The sequence below is a fragment of the Panthera tigris genome, chromosome A3 (assembly GCF_018350195.1).
Source record: "Panthera tigris isolate Pti1 chromosome A3, P.tigris_Pti1_mat1.1, whole genome shotgun sequence".
NCBI classification, from domain to species: domain Eukaryota; kingdom Metazoa; phylum Chordata; class Mammalia; order Carnivora; family Felidae; genus Panthera; species Panthera tigris.
Genome location: NC_056662.1, coordinates 84,317,777 through 84,339,196, shown reverse-complemented (window position 1 = coordinate 84,339,196; position 21,420 = coordinate 84,317,777). Strand labels below are relative to the sequence as shown.

At 40.0% G+C, this 21,420-nt stretch overlaps 1 protein-coding gene across 21 annotated transcripts in view; it reads left to right on the top strand.

Annotated features, from left to right (window-relative positions):
- Positions 1-21,420, top strand: part of LOC102969177 (E3 ubiquitin-protein ligase RNF113A-like) — a 504,616-nt gene that overhangs the window by 447,836 nt on the left and 35,360 nt on the right. For 19 of the 21 annotated variants that reach the window (XM_042981571.1, XM_042981585.1, XM_042981584.1 and 16 more), the window contains one exon: positions 3,565-3,725. The gene's annotated coding sequence lies outside the window, so the exon portion shown is untranslated. The remainder of the gene's footprint in view (positions 1-3,564; positions 3,726-21,420) is intronic. The other 2 variants (XM_042981575.1, XM_042981588.1) reach the window with 1 other exon arrangement.

The following is a 21,420-nucleotide window of genomic DNA, read 5'->3' as shown; positions in this document are numbered from 1 at the left end:
CTTTTTGAGAAGCTATAAAATGGCGATTTTTGTATAAATGTGTGTTGGGCCTGTCAGAATCAATAAACCAGATCTCATGCTCCTCCTCCCCTGACCGTGTGTTTATTTGGAGACATGAGTCCACGGCACCGGGCCACAGGTGAGCTAAGAAGGAGGGATAGAGCCTGAGCGTGTCACCTCCACGGCTCCACGCTTCAGTTCACTTAGTTACCACCACGACACCATTTCCTTGCTCAGCTTCAGCCCTTACTGTTAAGAGCATTTCAGTTTCAGATATTTGTTTCCTGAGGGCAAACAAGCAGCCATCTCCCCCTCTACTCAACTGATGGAAACTCTAATGTGAGGGGCAGTAATTCAGAGATAAATAGACCGAACACTGCCCTTGACAGTTCATATTTTATGGCGGAGAGAAGGCCTAAAACCTAAAAAACTCATGTGTAGGAGGCATAGCACAAATGCTTCATCTATGATACATAATGAAGGTACATGTCTTTGGCATCAAACCGAAAATCAAAATATCCAAGTGACCGTGAATAAGGGAATCGGGTGATAAATCTTTATGTTTTGCTAAATGCCCGTGGGTTGTCACATTTGACAAAGAGTGATAACAATAGAAGAATTGTCATATCTGATAAATGTGTCTCAGGCATTCCATTCTTCTCTTGAAGTGGTCCCAGTTACTATAAAACACAGGTAACATGCACGGGTGTGCAGATTCAAAACAGGTTGGGTTACACACTGAAAGTGAATTATCTTGACTAATCAGAACCTGGCTGGAGGTTGTAATACAATAGGAAGCTTGAGACACTAGTTCATGCCATCAGATTAATGTATAAATCATGTTACATGGCTAACAATGAGTTTGTTACCCACCAACTTTCCCAGTGTTTCAATCACCGTACTTTTGTCACAGTTGGATATTGTGTTCTCTGGACCCTTTAATGGCACTCTATTTCACATTGAAATGGGAGTTGAAACTGGAAATGCTCCTCAAAACATGTTAGTTTGGGGACACAAATGTATGCATGATATGTGTAGTTTCTTCCTTTGAGAGAAAGGCTGATTGGGATGAATCTCCAGAGTCCTTGCATTATTTGGCTGTGACCATGTTAAGAATCACCCTTTTTGTCTTTATAAGGAATAGAATGGGCATGTAGACAATTTTTGTCTGTGTTTAATTTCATGAATTTACCAAGAAGTGTGAGTCATGTCTTAACTTTTTTGATCCCATCCCTAAAACAAGTGATGTCCGAATGCTTACTCATTAAAGGCATTTTCCCCTCCATCTCCTGAAAGGTTCCATGACCTTGGTTAGCTCTATACCCAAAGCTTTTGATTATCTTGGCCAGTACAGATTGTCCCTCTCCTCTTCAACCCACTCTCTATTCCAGCAAGTTGGTTTCCTCTTGACCTCCACAGGTTCTATATTTAATTTGTCATACCCTCAAGTCACATGACTCAAGAATAAAATTATTTTCCTTCCTTTGTGCCTCTCCAAACCTTAGCTTTCTTTTAAGACTCAGTTCAGAGCTCCACATCCCCAAACGATCCTATTGAGCCATTCTAGGCCCATCACTAAATGCTAAAGACCAAGTCATTTTCTACTGAGTAGTTAATACATTCTGAGAATATTAATAATTGTTTAATAAATACCCATTGACAATTGATTTGTTAATCTTTTGAACTTCTTTTCTTTCTTTTCACCACTTTGCCGTGTACTTCAGACTTGTACTTCCCCCAGAGAAAATGAAAGAATGTATTCTGAAGAAATTTTTATTCTTACTCCTCCCACTGGGAGCATGCTAGAAAGTAATCATTACTTAATGTAATTTTCCACCTATAGACATCATTTTACAAGCTGCAAATAATGTGAATAAAATGTAACTATATACCCAACCAACAAACAAAATCTCCCAAATTAAAAGCAATATACAGCTGGAATGAATAAAATAATTTGCTAATTAGAAAAGTATTCATGATAGATGCTAAGCTTCTCACAGCTGGAAGTTATCAAACAGAGACTTACTCAAGAATCTGGGGGAGAGGATTTCTGTAAAGGATGGGAGATTAAGTTCAATAAATCTGGGGTCTCTTCCAAATCTGAGATTCTGTGATAATTGTCTGAATTTAACCAATTAGAAAAAAATGATTTTAGGAGTCCTATGAGGTAAGTTTTTTATATTCCAAATGTCTTTAAATTACAGCCAGAGTTAGGACATTAATTTGAAAAATATCTGAAAATAACTGGTCATTAATTGATGGACTGACTTACTAAAGTCAAAAGGAGGGTTTTTCAAAGTGGTATGGGTGTGTGGACCCAGCCACAAAGCACTTTGAAGTCAATCTTATTCTTAGAACATGCACCTACAGTTTAACTAACCTGTACATGTAAATGGATGGCTACTGTGCACATTTTAATAAATAAGTATTTATGTACCCACTGAAAATGGCCCAATGTGCCCAACGAAAATGAAAGTCTTGTCAATTTTCCTGTGATTTGTTAACCTTGAGTACCTAAAAAGAAGTAGTGAAATGCATTGCCCTGTTGGGTATCCCAGAGAGCTCTACCAATGCTATGGTCCCCTACCAAGGTCAGGAAACCTATCTTTGCACAGTCATACTTTCAGACTTACAGTAGTGATATTTCACAAGTAGGCACCAATGTAGACATACCAACTACAAGCCTTTGGCATCTTATTGTTTGTTACCTAGATTTAATTGGTTCCTAAATATTTTAAGTGACACCCCTGAAGGCAGTGTCCATTATCCAGAATTTTTGGATACCAGATGCTTGGGTTAAGTAAAACCAAACATCTAATGACTATCATTTCTTCTTCAACTTAATGTAGTCTTTTGATATGTGTCCAGAGAAACCATGAAGTTTTGTCTTCTCATTATTTGGATTTTGGTGTGGTCAGGGTATGGATATTTTGAGATAAGGGTTAAAAATTTACTCATCTGAAAACTGTATAGTTGTGTACACGTAGAGCATACATAGGTATGTACAACTTGGTAGAATTTTACTAATTTGTAACAATTTAGGAAAGTTTTGGTTACAGGGTCCCTAAAAATTAATGCAGTGCTAATTCTTTCTAGTGAACAAGTGAACAGAATGAGGTATTTTCTGCTTTATCGGTATCTCCTAAACAAGTATATTTGTTGTTTACAAGAAAAAGATGCTTTGAAAATGTTTGAAAGGAGTTTATTCAGTTAGGTTAATGCTGCTTATGGAATGATTTTTACTCTTCTAATTGGGAAAGCAAACTTTTTCCCTTAGAAAAATAGGAAACTTCTCCCTTACCTGAAAAAACACAATTTTTGAATTAGCAATGTATGAATCAAAACTTTGTTACATGTTAAGAAACATCTGGAGTAAGTGTAGTTTATAGGTATAAACCCAGATATATATTATGGTTAAATTGAATGTATTTTGGTAAAAATTAGTCTGATTCGACCATACTAGTTATCATGCATCTGCTTAGTTAGTCTAAAGTTTCCTGATTCACAGTTCAATGATGAGTTTTTCATGAACTTGTTGGATATTTTTATTCCATCTTCTTTTAGCCAGGATCATCCATAAATGTCCCAAGATGCAGCAGAAGGCAGAGAAGTGTGGTGGCTCTGGCAAAAGACTGAGGCTCTGAGACCACATCTGGATTTCTGTTTAGACACTTAAGAAGTCGTGACATCCAGAGCAGCAACCTAGCCCCTGCACTCCTGGTGAGGTAAGTCCCAACCATAACTATGAAAAAACCTTGGCCTCTCTTGAAGTAGGATATTGGATCGATCCAAAGTAATGATGTTGTTATTAATATTCTTTTCCTTGATGTAATTATAATTATTTGATGTAATTATACGAACTAAAATCGCTCATGCACAACTCCCTTGTGTGGGGGAAGCAGACAGTAAAAAGCATGAAATGTTTATCTGTATTATGGCTTTAGTTTCTCTTTACCCTCTTGGAGTTAGCTGCCTGAGTCTTGTTCAGTGTGACAGAAGATCATTCTAGAGGCTGGGAGGAAGCAATGAGATAAACTGTCTAGGTGGTGATGAGGTATGAGGTATGAAGCATCCTGTCACATTTCAGGGTGAAATTCATCTTCGACAAGATTTCCCCCACATCCCCCACCTCCACCATTTCACAGCTTGTATTCCCAGAACACGAGTATCAAGATTTCATTTGCCTTGGAGCCCTTCCAGAAATTAACAGCGTTAAGAAGAACCATTCTATTAAGTCAGGATGGTGTCCAATAAAAGCAATGAATGATTGGAAAATGGACCGTTTTAATGCTGTTCAGTAAAACCATCGTGAATGTTCTTAATTATGCAATTCCATCCTTCCTGTGTAATTGGCTCATTTGATTTTTTTTTTTCCTCTCATGGTATAGAATAATCTGAGTTGGGGGTCAGAGTCTTGTAATGTTGTTATGTTTGACTAATATTTGAAGATGATGAGGCAAAATATGTGAGAGTGTAAAATTATTTGGACCCCCCCCACCCCCCAGACAACCAACGAACAAGCATAAAGGCTCATAGGACTGACAGGAATGGAAAACATAATTGTACCCTTCAGAGGCATCTAACCTCCATTTGCAAATACAGAGCACTCCATTTTTAAAAACTCTATTCCTTTGGTTTTGAATAGTTAATATAATCCCATGACTCAAAATTCAAGAGGCACAAAAGGGTATATTGTGAGGTATCTTCCTCCTTGGCATCCGAAGCAACTAATGTTATCAGGTGTGCATGATGCTCTCAGAGATATCTAATGCATATTCAAACACTTTTGTGTAAATTTTCATTTGTGTTTCTCTTATGTGTACACACAGTAGCATTATCTACTAGGATTTTATATTTGAGCACTCAGTCGGGTACTGGGGATACAGTAACGAGCAAAGCCAAGTCCTTTAGGGAAGCTTACATTTTTGTGGTGGAAAGCAGGCAAAAAGCAATGACCAAGATAGTTTCAGATTGTGAGTGTTTGACGTTGACCAACAAAGAGGGTGCTGGCTAATTGAGACTAGGTGGTCATTAAAGGCTCACCAAGAGGTAAGAATTAAAAAAAAAGAAATCACTTTAAAAAAAGTTGTTTTTACATTTATTTATTTTTGATAGAGAAAGACAGAGCATAAGTGGGGGAGGGGCAGAGAGAGAAGGAGACACAGAATCCAAAGCAGGCTCCAGGCTCCGAGCTGTCAGCACAGAGCCCGACGTGGGGCTCGAACTCACAAACCGCGAGATCATGACCTGAGCCGAAGTCTGACGCTTAACCAACTGAGCCACCCAGGAGCCCCAAAAAGAAATCACTTTTTACCTTTTGCATTAATCTGGCTAAACATTAAGTTAAACCCAACAATGTGCCCCTAGATAGCCCCACAAAACACATATATGGAGACCTGGGATTTGACAGACAATTCACGTTTAAACATAGCCTTCAAGGTAGTGTGGTGACCCCAAATTTCAAATGCACGCATGCTCATCACTGCCTGATGACTCTTGATACCACTGTGCTCTTTTAATCTTGCATGACAAAAACTACAGACAGGAGAGGCCCTAAGAAATTCACTCCCAGATAAAATATTTCATGGAATGTCTACCAAGAGGCTGGGACCATAACACTGACAGCTGCTTCTCATCTGTACTCACTGTTCCGACCATATTTTAGCCAGTCTACAAAACCCGCAATTAGATAGGGAGGTTAGACTCTTCTCTTATTGTGGTCAGCGTGCCAAGAAAATTGAAATGGAAGGAGAGGACAGATTGCTAAAATAAGAATTCTGAAGGACACTTGGCATGACAGTGAGACCAGTAGAAATTCATAGACCAATCGTTTAAACTGAATATCTGGATAAAAAAGTAAAAAAAAGAATCAGTGCATATTTAGACGTTCTCAAAAATCTTAACTTTTGTCATCAGATATCTTGGATACTATCTATAACTGGATACTGGGTTAATTGTTTCAGTTCTCATCCAGATGTGCAGTATAATGTAGAAGTATCCCAAGATAGCTACTCATAATTTTCCTCCAGGTGTGTGAAAACATCTATTTCCAATTCTCTACAATAATTGAGGACTTTTCTGGTTAGTCTAGATGTGTTGGTGGCTTCTAAGAGTGACAAAATACATACCAATTGAGGTTTGGATTTATGCCAAATACAGAAACTCCTGAAAGTGACTCATTATTTGACAGCACAGAAATTACTTTAGATCTCTGTTGAAATTCTGTTCTCATTATGGGCGTCAATTATCATCGTATTGTAAAATAGACGCAAAAGGGGGAGGAGAGTGGGTAAAATCTGAGGCAGCTCCTCCCTCTTGGCCCCCACTACGTGACACGTGCAGAAGGTTGCCGTTTTTTATGGACCCGCACAGCAACTTACATATTTATATTTCTCCAAGGAATGAAGGAAAAAGTCTCTTCCCTCCCAACCCAGGTCTTAGTCCATTTGGGCTACTGTAACAAAACAACACAAACTGAATAGCTTATAAACCGTAGAAACTTATTCTCACAATTCCAGAAGCTTGGAAGTCTAAGATCATGGTGCCAACAGATTCGCTGCCTAGTGAGGGCCCACTTTCAGGTTCACAGATGGCTTTTTCTTGTTGTGTTTTCATGTGGTGGGAAGGGGCGAGGGACCTCTCTGGTACGGTATTAGGAGGTGCTTGAATCACGAGCATGAAATTATACTGCTTTTAGACTTTTCTCAGTTGATTCCACCTCAGTTGGGCCCTTTCAGGTAAAAGCAAGTGGAATTTTGTTTCATACTACTTTTATATCCACTATTAGATCCTACCCTCCCACATCTAAAGGGAGAGGGGCAGCTCAAACAGTTATGTAGATGGAGAAATGGAGACATCAATCCATTAAATGTTTTGCCCAAGGCTGCCCAGAGTTGGAGGAATGAAAGTCACCCTGCAGTCCCTGACATTAACTTAGAGTTCCTTCCACAGGATCAGATGGTCTTCTGGGAGCTGGGCCAGGAAAATGAGCCCCTAGAGAATTTGAAATTCCCCGAAGGTGTGATGCAACGCCTGCAGATTCCATCCAATGGCACAATTCCAATTCTCTGTAAAAGAGGCAACGAACACGGAAAACTTTGCGTGTTAGTCACTTCCCTCTTTCCCTACTGCTTCTCAAGAGAAGGCAATCTTCTCTCTTCAGGCCCCCTTCCTCTGTCAGGGTCTAGGATGGTGTCCGGTTGCCAGGAATGGCACTGGAGCTGACTTTGTGCTTGTGTTTCTCCATGAAGTGCTCTGGGTTATTGGCATCTGTGGACACATTCTATTTCCCCAGTGCAGCAACAGCAGGTTCTTCTCCCCGCCCCCACCCAGTGGAGCTGGCCCACAACCAATTCCAAAATTAACATTTGTTTGCCAAACATGCACAGCTGTAATCAGCCTGCTGGTGGTGTGCTGCATAGCCTGCCACCTGCTAGCTCCTTTTCCAGAGAAAAAGAGGGAGGGGAGAAGCTAAGAACACAGTTCAGGCAATGATTTAGAATCTCTCTCCATCTCTGCTACCTTCTGCCAAACTCTGGTTCCTCCCCAAAGAGCACTGCAGATTTGCTTATGGTTTTGATGGCAGTTGGGGCAGAGATACTGCTTTATGTTTTCCAAATGGCAGAAAGCAACAAACTGGTTTCTTCTCAAAGGTTAAGGGTCTTTATTTTTTGGCTAGGGGGAGGGAGTTGTTTATAGAAGACTGGGTCAAACCATCCCTGTTATGACAGTTATCTAGGCAAGAGAGGAACAGACCCAGTCTCATGCAGGATGATAAATGTTAGATGAGAAATGAACCATCCCATAGTTTTGCTGCTTGGAGGTGGAAGAAGGGGAAGACTGCTGGTGGTTGAAATGTGACAGAACACAAAAATCCAAAGAAACTTCTGGAAAGTTTTGTTATAACTTTACCAGTATTTTTTCACTTGCCTGCAGCCATTTCCTGTTATCTTCTAATTCATTGTTTTCTAAGAGAAATTTCATAAAAGAAACGCTTTTTTAATAGCTCGACTGAAGCTAGTGTGATGAAAACAATAACAATTCTTGTTTGAAAGGGGTTCTGTCTCTGTGTCTAGGATAAGCAGGGGGATAAGATAACATAATGTGCAGCAGCCACTGCTCATTAGTGCCAGGGTCAAGTGAAGTTTGAAGGTCCAGAGTTTCAAAAGCGTCACACCGAGTTTTAAACCCAAAAGGCTTGCTTCAATGGGATCCTTCTGGAGTAGAATCTTCGTCTAGTTGTAGGGGCCACTTCTGGCCATCCACCAGGTGTTTGCATCTTCTTGAAGCTTACAGCATCCATTTGACTTCTTTTTTTCTGTCTTCAGGTGCTGCCTTTCTTCTTCACTATTCTCTTCAGGTTCTAGAGTGTCCATGTTTTGCTTTGTTCAGTAGGTAATTATTGTGGGTGGGGGGAAATGGAAAAAGCCAAGAGGATGATGGAGAGATAAAAATCTGGGCAGAAATATGGATTTTTAAAAACAATCCCTAATATTTTATGACATGAAGGAAGAATAAAGACTGTTCTTAAAACCCTCAAATTTTAGGGGCACGTGGGTGGCTCAGTTGGTTGAACGTCTGACTTTGGCCCAGGTCATGATCCCGTGCTGCTGTGTGTTCAAGCCCCGCGTGGGGCTCTGTGCTAAGGGCTCAGAGCCTGGAGCCTGCTTCAGATTCCGTGTCTCCCTCTCTCTCTGCCCCTCCCCCCTCCATCTCCCTCCCTCTCTCTCTCTCCTAAAAACAAATAAACATTAAAAAAATTTTTTTAAACCCTCAAATTTTAATATTTTGAAGCCACCTCTTCCAAACTGATAGTAGAGTCTCAGTCTTTTTCAGCTGGACATGGAAAGAGGAATGCATTAGGAGTAGGAATACAGAAATCCGTATAGCAACCTGGCCAATCTTACTGTTTCATTGAGTCCTTCGTGTTTTGAGGAATCTCTTCATAAATTGACAGCCACTGGTTAAATGACTAAAAGGAGAGGATAAATATCTAGTCTCTTTGAGTCAGCTAGATATACACTGTAGCAGACTAATTAGGTGAAGTTGCCTTCCAGAATGTATGACATGCTAATGGAACTTTCTCTCTACAGCATAGTTCAAGACTCTTGTAGAGCTCTATTTCTTAAGTCCCTTGTTTAGTCTTGCAGGTGCTCTGTTGACTTCAACTTAACTTCCCAGGTTGATTTTTGACTAACACTCCAGGCATTCACATTCCTCATTCATAAGGCATGACTTGTCGTTTCCAAACTACATCCTGGGTTCTCTTGCCCAAATGTCTGTCTGCCCACCATTTCCCCTTTGTCTGGGAAAGCTATAAAAATTCTGTTCCACTGAAATGTTTTTTTTTTTAATTGAGATGTAATTGATAATGTTGTAGTCATTTTAGGCATACAACATAATGTCATTTACATACATATAACAAATCTTTAATTTGTGAAACAGTCTATAATCCTTTCAGATTGACATAATCCCTTGTTTTTGGTGCCACAAGCCTTTCATGGCACTTACGCTATCCTGGCATATTAGGCTTTAGCTAGTGATGCGGATGATTGTCTTCTGCTTAAGCAGGTGGCTCCCTGTGGAAGTAGGTTCCACAGTAGCCTTGCTCACTCTTGTTCCTTCCTCACTCTTCCTGCCATAGGGCATGCTGCATACACTCCATACAGATTTGTTAAATTGAATTGAATGTGATAAAAATATTGTTAATGATCCTGTAGGGATGTTAAAAGAGCGTAACATTGCCCATCCCCCCCATCCACCTCCCCTAATTTATTAAAAAAAAAAAAAAAGAGCATCACGCAGAAATATACTGCAAGGAGCATGGGAAGATTAAAAATGAGGACAAGGGCACCTGGGTGGCTCAGTCGGTTGGGTGTCCGACTTCAGCTCAGGCCATGATCTCACGGTCTGTGGGTTCAAGCCCCACATTGGGCTCTGTGCTGATAGCTCAGAGCCTGGAGCCTGCTTCTGATTCTGTCTCTCTCTCTCTCTCTCTGCTGCTCCCCCACTCACGCTCTGTCTCTCTCTCAAAAATAAACATTAAAATAAATAAATAAATAAACAAACAAACAAATAAATAAATAAAAATAAGGACATTGGAGGACTCAAGACACACAGAAGTTAACTCTCCCGAGAGAGAAAAAAAAATAAAGGAGAAACCAAAAAGAGGAAAAAATTATAAGCTTTTTGAAAACATAAAGTGAGTTTCTCTCTAGCCTTCCAGTAGACTTGGAAATGGTTTTTTTAGGGGGAATCACAGGCTGGACTATCTGGATGAGAGGACCCACATTGTCCTCCATGATAAGAGAATGTTCCATAGGACCAGAGGAAGACATAAGCACCCAGGATACCAGCTGGTGATGGTGGAGTAGCCAATCATAGAAAGGATCCAAGAAGCCACCTTTAGCAGATTTCTCATGGGAGGGAATTGCAAAACATATATTGAGACATAAAGCAGCATGCCCCAGGCTTTTCAAGTATCTTAGGTAAGTGTTTTTATACACTGAGTTAGGCCAGGAATTTTTAGGAATTGGCTATACACTATACATAGTATTATATCCAATATTGAATTTATATTATTAATATTAATAATTATTGCAATGTTATATACAGCATATATAAATATTTATGGAGCCACAAAAGCACTGACAGAAACAGTGAAAAACATGGACACCATTTATTTCTTACCTCCTTCTCCACAGAACTCAGCTGGTTGCATTTGTCATATAGTATTTTCATTTAATCAAACTTATTATAAATTTATGGTAAGAGAACTGTATTTCAGATATTCCCAGGAGTGTCAGGAAAGAAAATATGCCACTAACCAGCTTTCTATAAAATTAATCACCTGGGAAAATTAATGAAATTGTGCTTGAATATAGGTGTTACATGTAAAAAAGATAATGCATTCTGCTCCTTTCTTTGAAAATTAGGTGTATATTTTTATGTCTTTCTAAGCACAGTTGAGAGTGGGAGGGAGTGTTCTACCACCAAAGTTAAGTGGCTTCAAAAGTCTCCAATTAAAAAAAAAAGTCTCCAACTATGGGGTTTGCGGTAGGGCACCAAGTTCTTTACTTAGTCCTGGGTATCCTCTGTTCAGAGCCTGAGGGAGAAAGACAAACCATGGCTGTCTGTTTTCCAAACTGTGATTTATTTCTTCATCTAACAGGGTCCCAGCTCAGTACCTGGCATATAGTAGGTGCTCAATAAATATTGGCTGTATTCATGAGTAAGTGGCAGCCATTTTAATTAAGAAAGCAGAAATGTGAAGTTTATAAATGTCCACAGTTGTTGGGTTGGTTATAGGTTTGCTAGCCTCAGGAGAGAAAGCCATAGGTCTTTAGCAATTAAATACTATGGGAAAGAGAAATTTCTGCTCTTTGCATTTATATTTTAGAGCTGCTGCTCAAAGTGAGCCAAAGATAGGACATCACAGGAGCATTCAGTATTATATGATCAAAAATCGGAGGAGATCCCCAACTTTTGCATTCAGAGTGCTTTTAAGGAGAGTTTACTGGAGTAAAGGAGAGGTTTCTACTCTGGAACAGAATCCATGCTGTTGGGCAGGACTGAAGGCTTATTTGCTGGACTCCTGGATCTTCTGGAAAAATCTCTTTCCCTAGATTACCTGAAACTTTCCAAGGCTTCTAATATTTCCATCTTCAGTCACTCACACTTCAGCCCAACCAGTGGCATAAGAGAAAGACAAAATTTGAAAAATATTATGTGGATATTTTAAACCACAACCTCACCTAATTGAATAATTCTGGCAGAACTGTGTTTTTACATGCATGATCAAGACAAATCCCATTTCCGATGTGGCTGCAGATACTGACCCTGTACAGGTTTCCGGAAGCCTAGAGAATGGAGGAAGGGAAGGCCTTGTGTAAAAGTAGAAAAATGCTTGTGAGCAGAGAGCTCAGGATTACAGGAGTATCTTTTCAATGGAAACACCGGAATTCAAGGCATGTAACTTTGCAGCTTCATTATTCAGCAATATATATATATATATATATATATATATATATATATATACACACTTAGAATGCTTGTCTTCTTAGGATGTGCTCTCTGCTTTCGATGCATTTTGTAGATAAGTAACATTGAAAAGAAAATGCCAATTTCTTTGTACATAGCAAGTATTTTCCAGGTGGATCTTCATGCTTCTCAAGCCTTCCTGCACCAGACCGTCTAAGCATTTCTCCCTTTCATTCCACCTGCCACCAGGATAGGATTAGTTCAACATATACGTTTTAGTTTCTACAGTGTGTTAGATAGCAATCCAGGTGTGACAGACACAAAAATGCATAAAACAGCTCCTGCCCACTGGTGATTTCCAGTCTAATGGGGAAGACAGCTGTATCTTAGATGACTTCAGCATACAAAGCACTAAGATAGAGGTATGAACCTAGGGTGCTTTCTTTGGTACGCAGCTACAAACATTTGCCTACAGGTGGGTGGTATTACATGCTTTCTTGTATGTCTTTCTTTTCTCTCTGATTGTTTTCAGACTCCTTGAAGGCAGTGCCCATGTTGCTACTTCCCTACTTCCCTCATAGGTGACATTCTCAGTAAACACTGATCTAAATGACCCTAGATCCATAGTTGACAATGCAGTCACTTTCTTGTTGACTTTTTGTACAATTTTTACAGTTTAGACTCTAGAGTCACTAGGAGAGAGGAAAGGAGACCCCCAAACTCAGATAGTTAGGGAATTCATTGTCTAGAATTATAGTTGTACCTTCTCTGAAAGACCAGACTAATCTTTCGAGCTCTGTGGAGCCTTAATTTAGAGGTACTATTGACTATTCATTACCATGAGGTTGCTCAAGTGGCAAAAAGCATGTGTGGTGTTTAATGTGATCTTAAACATTACTATCTACGGTAAATCAGGAAGGGGGCACAAGCGTTAGAGTTGCTGTTTAATGATGTATGAAAAAGCTGCCTGGTAAAGTGCACCATTAAGAAAAGCTGAAACCAGCGCCGAACAACGACCTGATGATATATTGAGACCTCGTGACCAAGGCCAGGTCTCCTAACTTGGAAAGTGATAAGCGTCACGTGCCCTTGCAAAATAATGAAACTAAGCTCCGGCATGGGCTCATGTAGCATCTTCCTACCCAACCCGGTCATGGCTTATTTTAAAATCTCCTTTCCTGTGGATCCACAAACAGACCCACAAACTTAGAAAATAAGCAAAAATGCTAGTCAACAAAAGTAATCTGTGTTAGTTAGAATGGCATATGGTAAGCCAATCTTGGATCCTTCAAAGAAACGCCCAAAGAAAAATTACTATTACTATTAGTTTTCTACTTTTACAAACACAAGCTAGTGATTATAATGGTTACCCTTGGTTTAAAAGGCTTAGTGCCAATATGAGACCGCAAACTTACTTGTGTAGTTCTAATTGGTGGCTTGTTAAGAAGTTGTAGGTTTAGAAATGACAATTGATTTTATGTCCTCCCAGGAAGATTTTATTGGTTTAAAAAAACTGTTTAAGAATTGTAAAGTCTGTATAAAGAACTTACCAAACTCCACACCCAAAAAACAAATAATCCAGTGAAGAAATGGGCAGAAGACATGAATAGACACTTTTCTAAAGAAGACATCCAGATGGCCAACAGGCACATGAAAAGATGCTCAACGTCACTCCTCATCAGGGAAATACAAATCAAAACCACACTGAGATACCACCTCACGCTGGTCAGAGTGGCTAAAATGAACAAATCAGGAGACTATAGATGCTGGAGAGGATGTGGAGAACGGGAACCCTCTTGCACTGTTGGTGGGAATGCAAACTGGTGCAGCCACTCTGGAAAACAGTGTGGAGGTTCCTCAAAAAATTAAAAATAGATCTATCCTATGACCCAGCAATAGCACTGCTAGGAATTTACCCAAGGTATATAGGGCTGCTGATGCATAGGGGCACTTGTACCCCAATGTTTATAACAGCACTTTCAACAATAGCCAAATTATGGAAAGAGCTTAAATGTCCATCAACTGACAAATGGATAAAGATGTGATTTATGTATACAATGGAATACTACTTGGCAATGGGAAAGAATGAAATCTGGCCATTTGTAGCAATGTGGATGGAACTGGAGAGTATTACGCTAAGTGAAATAAGTCAGGCAGAGAAAGACAAATACCATATGTTTTCACTCATATGTGGATCCTGAGAAACTTAACAGAAGATCAGGGGGAAGGAGAAGGGGAAAAAAAAGTTAGAGAGGGAAGGAGGCAAACCATAAGAGACTCTTAAATACTGACAATAAACTGAGGGTTGATTGCGGGGAGGCGGTAAATTGGGTGTTGGGCATTGAGGAGGGCACCTTTGGGATGAGCACTGGGTGTTGTATGGAAACCAATTTGACAATAAATTATTAAAAAAATAAATAAATAAAATGCAACTTTAAAGAGAAAAAAAAAGAATTGTAATTCTGCTTGCTTAGTGGAAAAAGAGTTTCAAGGTCCATTCCTCATAACTTCTATCTAATTGATCAAACCTACTGTCTGGTGAGTTCGTCTTACAGACTGCCAATAACGAGTATTTCCTGATATGGCTGGAGTGTAAGTCCCTGACAGAGTATTCTCCAGATCTCACATGGATATCTCTTAGACTCTTTCTGTTGCTTTGGGTAGACACAGCTAGTCAATTGAATTGAATTCAGTGAGGACCATGCTTCCCAATGCTGAAACACTTAGAACAGGGTTGGTGAGACAAGACATAACTACACGTAGAACTAAGATGTGGAAAGATGTGGTGAGAAAATAAATGCTTCCTTTTTTCTTTTTCTTTTTCCAAATGAATTATACTGATAAGAAATACACTAGTGTGGAAGGAAGGAGTTGGTCAGGGAAGTTGTAGGAGGTGAAATTGGCCCTGGCTCTGAAAGAGCCAACTTTTGAAGGAAGAGAAGGAAACAGGAGGTCATGCTAAGCAAGTGTAAGCCTGAGCAAGTGGGCAAAGGGAGAAGTGCTCCACATGGGCTCAGGAAACGGTACCCTACATAAACCTGGAGCAGAAGATATGAGCATGTTGTGGGATTGTTTATAACAGAGGGAGGCAAAGCTTAGCACAAGGTCATGATCACCTAATACATCAGGCTAAGGATTTAACATTTTACCCAAAGTCCGAGCTATTACCTATCACTAAAGTATTTCAAGATTTCATTGCCTGATAACAGTTGAAAATTTAAATTTTTTTACCCCAAAGGTTGAATATTGACCCCTATTTCAAATATTCCTCCACAAGGCAGATGGAACATTTAAATCTTTATGCTTTTTGTCACAGTGTATACCAAGTTTATTTATTTATTATTTGATTAGGCTGATTTTTAAATAGTCCTACTATATATTAAGTCTGGTCAGGTCTGTTGGCAGAGATGGAAATGTGTCTGAATTTTTTTGGAGTCTTGAGTACAAATCCCAAAAGGAGAGGTGTAAGATACTATGGACTTTATTTTCTATATTTATTTTATATGGCAACTGAGTATCTACTAATAAGTGCGTCACTTAAAGTAAAACTCTGATTGTAAAGGGTATCTGTAGAAAAGCAACTGTTTATGTTCTGGCAGAGCTGAAAAGCCTCCAAAGTATAGTGTCCATTGTGTATGGGACTCAGAAGCACAATTAACCAAATTCTTATTTTATTCTACACTTTAGTCATCTCCATGAGGATGTTTACTTTAAAGGAAAGGATATTTTATTTTACTGTTTAGTATCTAAATCGAGGCAAATTTTTGGAACTTGGTGTGTCGGAAGGTAGCTGATGGCCATCGAAGAATATATAACATTAGGTAGTCGAAGGACTTGAGTTATTTCATCCTTAAAATTAAGTGGAAGTTTGTACCCTTGACTCGTGCAGAGGGAGTCCAGGCAGCCACACTTGAGAAACACACTTGAAGGAAGTGCTTACGCCCCATAAAGCTGGCAAATAGATTCAGCCTGTGCAGGTTCCCTGTGGTATTTGCCACCCATGTTAGCTATCTTTTATGTTCGTGGATCTTAAGTATCTGATGCTTGCTCCCTGTGCAGTAGTTATTTCAGGATTAAGACTATTTATGTATTTCCCTGGGATGCCAATGGAAGCTAAAAACAGTGGCTAGTTTGTACACTTGAAAATCCAAAACCATAAACCTGAAATCAGTATGTTTCCAACTTCACTTTTCTTGGCAAGTTCCCTTCTCTCCTTCCCCCTCCTTTACCTCCCTCCTCTTCACCTCTTTTCATTCCATTGTTTTCTCCTTTTATCCCTACCCTTTATGGATTCCACCTCAGTGAAGAGAGAGAACGAGCCCCATTTTTTCAATATTGAGGATCAATTGCTCACATTTTGATATAAATACCCCTGAAAGGTAAGATTGCAACTTGCTCTCTACCCGTAGGAACCTTCATATCAGGCAATTTTCACATTCCAAAGTTTGTCTCTTAATGTTTTCTTGCCCCCTGATTCCATCTAAGTCCATGGAAATCATAAATCCGCATAGTACTTAGACCTAAACTGTTTGACCTTTACTCTTTTCGATAAAATCCTTAGCCTTCTAAGTTCCTAAGCTACATTTGGATGCAGCTGACACAACCATAAAATCCTCAAGTTTCACTGAGCCTTTTTCCAGTGTTTTTGTATCTTCTGCCAATCTTTGGGAGGATGTGTTTTATAGCCTCCAGGTCAGCATGCATATTCCAGTGTTTTCTGGTTTCCAAATTGGCACAAAACTCAAGGAAAGCAAGAAAGCATTCAACAGCTACTTGTAAAATCTCTACTAGCTATGTTTCTCCTTAACCCAGCCGTTTATAGTGTTGATAAGGGTGGATTGTGGTCCACAGATGGTTCTCCAAACATAAAATCTTCACACTTCGAACCCTGCCTGTTGTTGCCATGTCATTTCTTGTGGCTCTATTGCAGACAGCACCCACACTTCACCGCAGGGAGACTTTTGAGAGGGTATTTTTCAGTGTTCTCCAGTACATGAGACCTCAGCTGTTGTCCAGCTTCCAGGAGCCCCAAAACACAGGCACATGTCCTTTAGGGATAGTTCTGGCTCTCTTCCTACCCGTATTCTGCATAGTCTCCTTTTCAGGGACCCCTTTAATAAGTGAAATTAAATGTATGTGAGTGTTTTAAACATATTTCAGGAAGTGGTCTGTATGCTTTGTTCTATGTTTACATAGAAAAGACAGGTTTTAATCCTATTGTTTTGACTCAGTGTTCTATCAAGAAGGTCTAGGTTGGGGGTGGTGCCTGGGTGGCTCAGTAGGTTAAGTGTCCCACTCTTTTTTTTTTTTTTAATGCTTTATTTATTTTTGAGAGGCATACACACAGGGAGAGTGGGGGAGGGGCAGAAAGAGGGAGACACAGAATCGGAAGCAGGCTCCAGGCTCCAAGCTGTCAGCACAGAGCCCAACACAGGCTCGAACTCACAAACCGTGAGGTCATGACCTTGAGCTGAAGTCAGACACTTAACCGACTGAGCCACCCAGGCGCCCCTAAGTGTCCCACTCTTGATTTCACCTCAGGTCATGATCTTACAGTTGGTTGTGAGATTGAGCCCCGAGTTAAGCTCCATGCTGGGTGTGGAGCCTGCTTAAGATTCTCTCTCTCTTTCTCTCTCTCTCTCGCTCTCCCTCTCCCAGATTGTGTATGCTCTCTCCCTCTCCAAAACAAAAAAAAAGAAAGAAAAAAAAAGAAAAAACAAGAAAGTCTTGGGATTTTCTGTATTTGTATCTTATTTTTCTTTAAAAGAAAAAGAAAACATTTTCAGGCCCTGTGCTATGCTACATGCTTTCTTTGAGTCACCTAATTTATTTAATTATTTATTTAATTTATTTAATAAATTAATTTATTTAATTTATTTAATTCTCCTAATAATTTTATGGACATGGTATTCTTTTTTCCACATTATGAGTGAGGAAACAAAAACTCAGAAAGTTGTTCAAATTCACATGACTCACATTGGGTGCAGCAGAATTCCAGTCCTGCAGTTTGGTACAAAAATAAGTGAATAAACAAATAAATCATGCCCTTTCTACTATGCCATGCAGTCTCCCTACTGAATAATTTGCTTTTATACTTATTTCTCAATCTCTGAATTGGATGCTTTCCCCTTTTTCTTTCTAAGGAAGGAAGGAAAGATGGAAGGGTGGAAGGGAGAGAGGGAGGGAGGGAGGAAGAAAGCAGAAGAAAGTCTCTACACTCTTGGCTTCTGACAGTCATGGAAAGCACTTAACATCAGAGATGGGTGAATGGTCAGGAAGGTGGTAGGACGTCACATAGTTTCTTCTGTGTCCTCACTCAAGGACACGGCAGGGTGAGGCAGGGCGAGGCCTTCCTGAAAGTGAAAAGATCTTGGGAGAAGCATTTCCTACCTGTAAATACAAGGTGATGTGAAAATTCAGGGGCACGAGTGTGGTCCATCTCAACTAATCAACAAACACTGAGAATCAAGGGAAGGGTTCTGGTTCTGATGCCCAGAGAAGGGTTGAACAGAAGCTGCAAAGGTGCTCTTCCAGTGTTCTGTATCCATCTGCGCTCTCCGCTGTCTCCTGCCCCCTGCCCTGCCTCTCCCTACTTCTCTGAATCCTTCAGTGAGGATTATCTCATTCGGTGTTCAAAAGAACCATATGATAGGTTCTCCTGTTATCACCATCTCATAGTTGAGGAAACTTGGAGTTAGCAAGATAGGTAATTCACCCACAGTCTTGTGGTTTCTAAGCAGTAAGGCTGGATGGGAAGGAGTGACCGACTGTGAGAGGTGGTATCCTGGGACATGAGGCTTACTGGGACCGTTGTTTACTGTAGAATAAAAACTGGTCCTACCCAACTCCAAACTCTGTGCTTAACCTTTTTTATGGCACTGACCCAAAAGATTTCTCTTCTAATTTGAAGTTAGTGTTAAATTCAACTTATGCAAAATAAGGGGTGTCCAGTTCCAGTCCAGGTCTCTTCCTGCCATGGACAGGACCTCACATTATCTCTATCCATTCTACATACACCATCTTAAGCAATCTCTCAATATCTGTACATTTATTAATTATATACACAAATAAGTTATATATAAGATAGATACAAAAAATTTAGCATTTTAAAAGATGAGATTAACTATGAAAGTTTTAATACCACCTTCTCCCTACCAGTAGATAATCGTATGAACATTCTTTGGTGTCTGCAAACAGTTGGGAGACACCAGGCTAACAATTGATTTTTGATCTGAGTTTTCTAGAATTGATTATACAGTGACACTTCAGGGATAGTACAGACGATCCTTTATTTACTTATTTGTTTCTTTGTTTCTTTATTTTTAAAGGGTTTTTTTTTCATGTTTACGTATTTTGAGAGAGAGATAGCAAGAGAGAGTGTGTAAGTGGGAGAGAGGCAAAGAGAGAGAGGGAGAGAGAGAATCCTGAGAAGACTCTGTGCACAGAGTCCCATGTGGGGCTCTATCTCATGAACTGTGAGATCATGACGTGAGCTGAAATCAAAGAGTCAGATGCTCAACCAACTAAGCCACCCAGGTGACCCAGACAACTTAATTTAAATATTATGCCTTTTGAGCTGGCAGCAGTCTTTTTTTTTTTTAAGTTTATTTATCTATCTTGAGAGAGAGAGTGAGCTTGAGAGGGGAGAGGCAAGGAGAGAGGGAGTGAGAGAATCCCAAGCAGGCTGTGCACTGTCAGCACAGAGCCAGATGCGGGGCTCGATTTCACAAACGATGGAATTATGACCTGAGCCAAGATCAAGAGTTGGGACACTTAACCAACTGAGCCACCCAAGTGCCCCAAGCCAGCAGCAGTCTTTTCTAGCCCCCAATTAATAATTTTTTGAAGCAACTCCACTGATCTAATTGATGGCCTTTATAATAAATTTAGTGTGGTTAGATTAGATGAGAGTAGGTTTTTACAATATATTTTTGAAAACAGGCTCTGCTGTTCAGAATATTTCAAATCCACTTCTCTGTTTACTGCATTTATTACATTCCATTCAGCTAGCTATCACTACAAAAATATCTGATGGGCTTTTTGCCTGAAACTGGGTTTGCCTTTTGGTGGGTGGGTGTCGAGCCAAAAGACACAACCAAGCCAAAGAAGAGGAAAAGGAAGGGTTTTACTTCCAACACGTAAAGGAGAACACTGGGGATATTTCCCAAAACGATGTCTCCTTGAACAACAAAACTGGGGAAGTTTTAAGCTAAGGGTTCATATATTCATGAACGGGCTTGCACAATAGGGAATTCAGCATGGAATTGAGGCAAAAGTCTGCTAAAGGTCCTGGTCGAAGTCACCAGGGCTTGCAAGGGTCAATATCATCACTTCTCTGGCATTAGTTGGTTTGGTATCTGAGTGCTCAAAGGGGTTGAGATCCTACAGAGGTAACTCAAGAATGTGCTTTGAGAAAATAGTGCTGATCAGGCATAGATCACAGAATGGCTGGGGGCCTAAAGTAACTTTTCTATGTCGTGAAAGCTGTGCCTTATCTTTCTTTTTCTGGGACCCCTAATTCTTTTTGTTTATAGGCTCAGCCATTGGCTAATAGACAATAATTAACTTTAGTATTCCTCCAGAGATATGTGAATTTTAGACAATATTTCTTGAGGATTTTTAGGAATAACTATAGAGATCGCTAGAAGGGTGGGGTCAGATCAGTAGGAGAGAGATTTTTGAGACAATATCAAGACCTCACTTCCTGATCCTTCTGGGGCACCTACCTATTTATTGGTGAATTGGGCCAGGTTGAGGATACTTTGCAGGCCACCTCTTCTCAGTGAGATGAGTTCAAATCCTTGCTTAGTGCGTGCAGGAGAGATGGGTCAGTGTCTGAAGCCCTGAACTCAGGGTATAATCCCTGTTCTGCCACTTGTAAGCATTATGTATGAGGGCAAGTCGCTTCTGGACCTCAGTCTCAGCAGCAGGAAACTCTCTTTGACAATGTCACCTTGAGCTCCTCTGTAGTTCTAGGGTTTGTTCTTTTATTACCACAGAGTTGTTGCATGCTAGGGTCTGGGGGCAGAGTTGGAACCCGAGTTGTAACTCATGTTGTATACGCCCATGTGGGGGTTGTGCTGACTGACTCCACTTTAAACTTGGGTTTAATCTCACAAACAATTTCCTTTTTATTCAACGAATCCCTGATGCACGTGTGTCTCTACATAGGAATTTTTAAAGCCTTTCCCACGGGCAAGTTCTGGTCTGCCTGCCTAGCCCTGAATTAAATTAATAATTACCCATATATAATGATCTGTATATTAATCATAATGAATCATAAGATTGAAAAAAAATCCTTGAGAGGACTTGTATTTTCCTATGGATACTCTTGGTTCTGCATACAAGAGTCTCTGTGTCAAGTATGTGCTGTCTTCAGCTTCAGCTAAATACCCTCCCCCTCCTTCAAAGGTAGCACTTAGATGCCATAACCTTCATAAA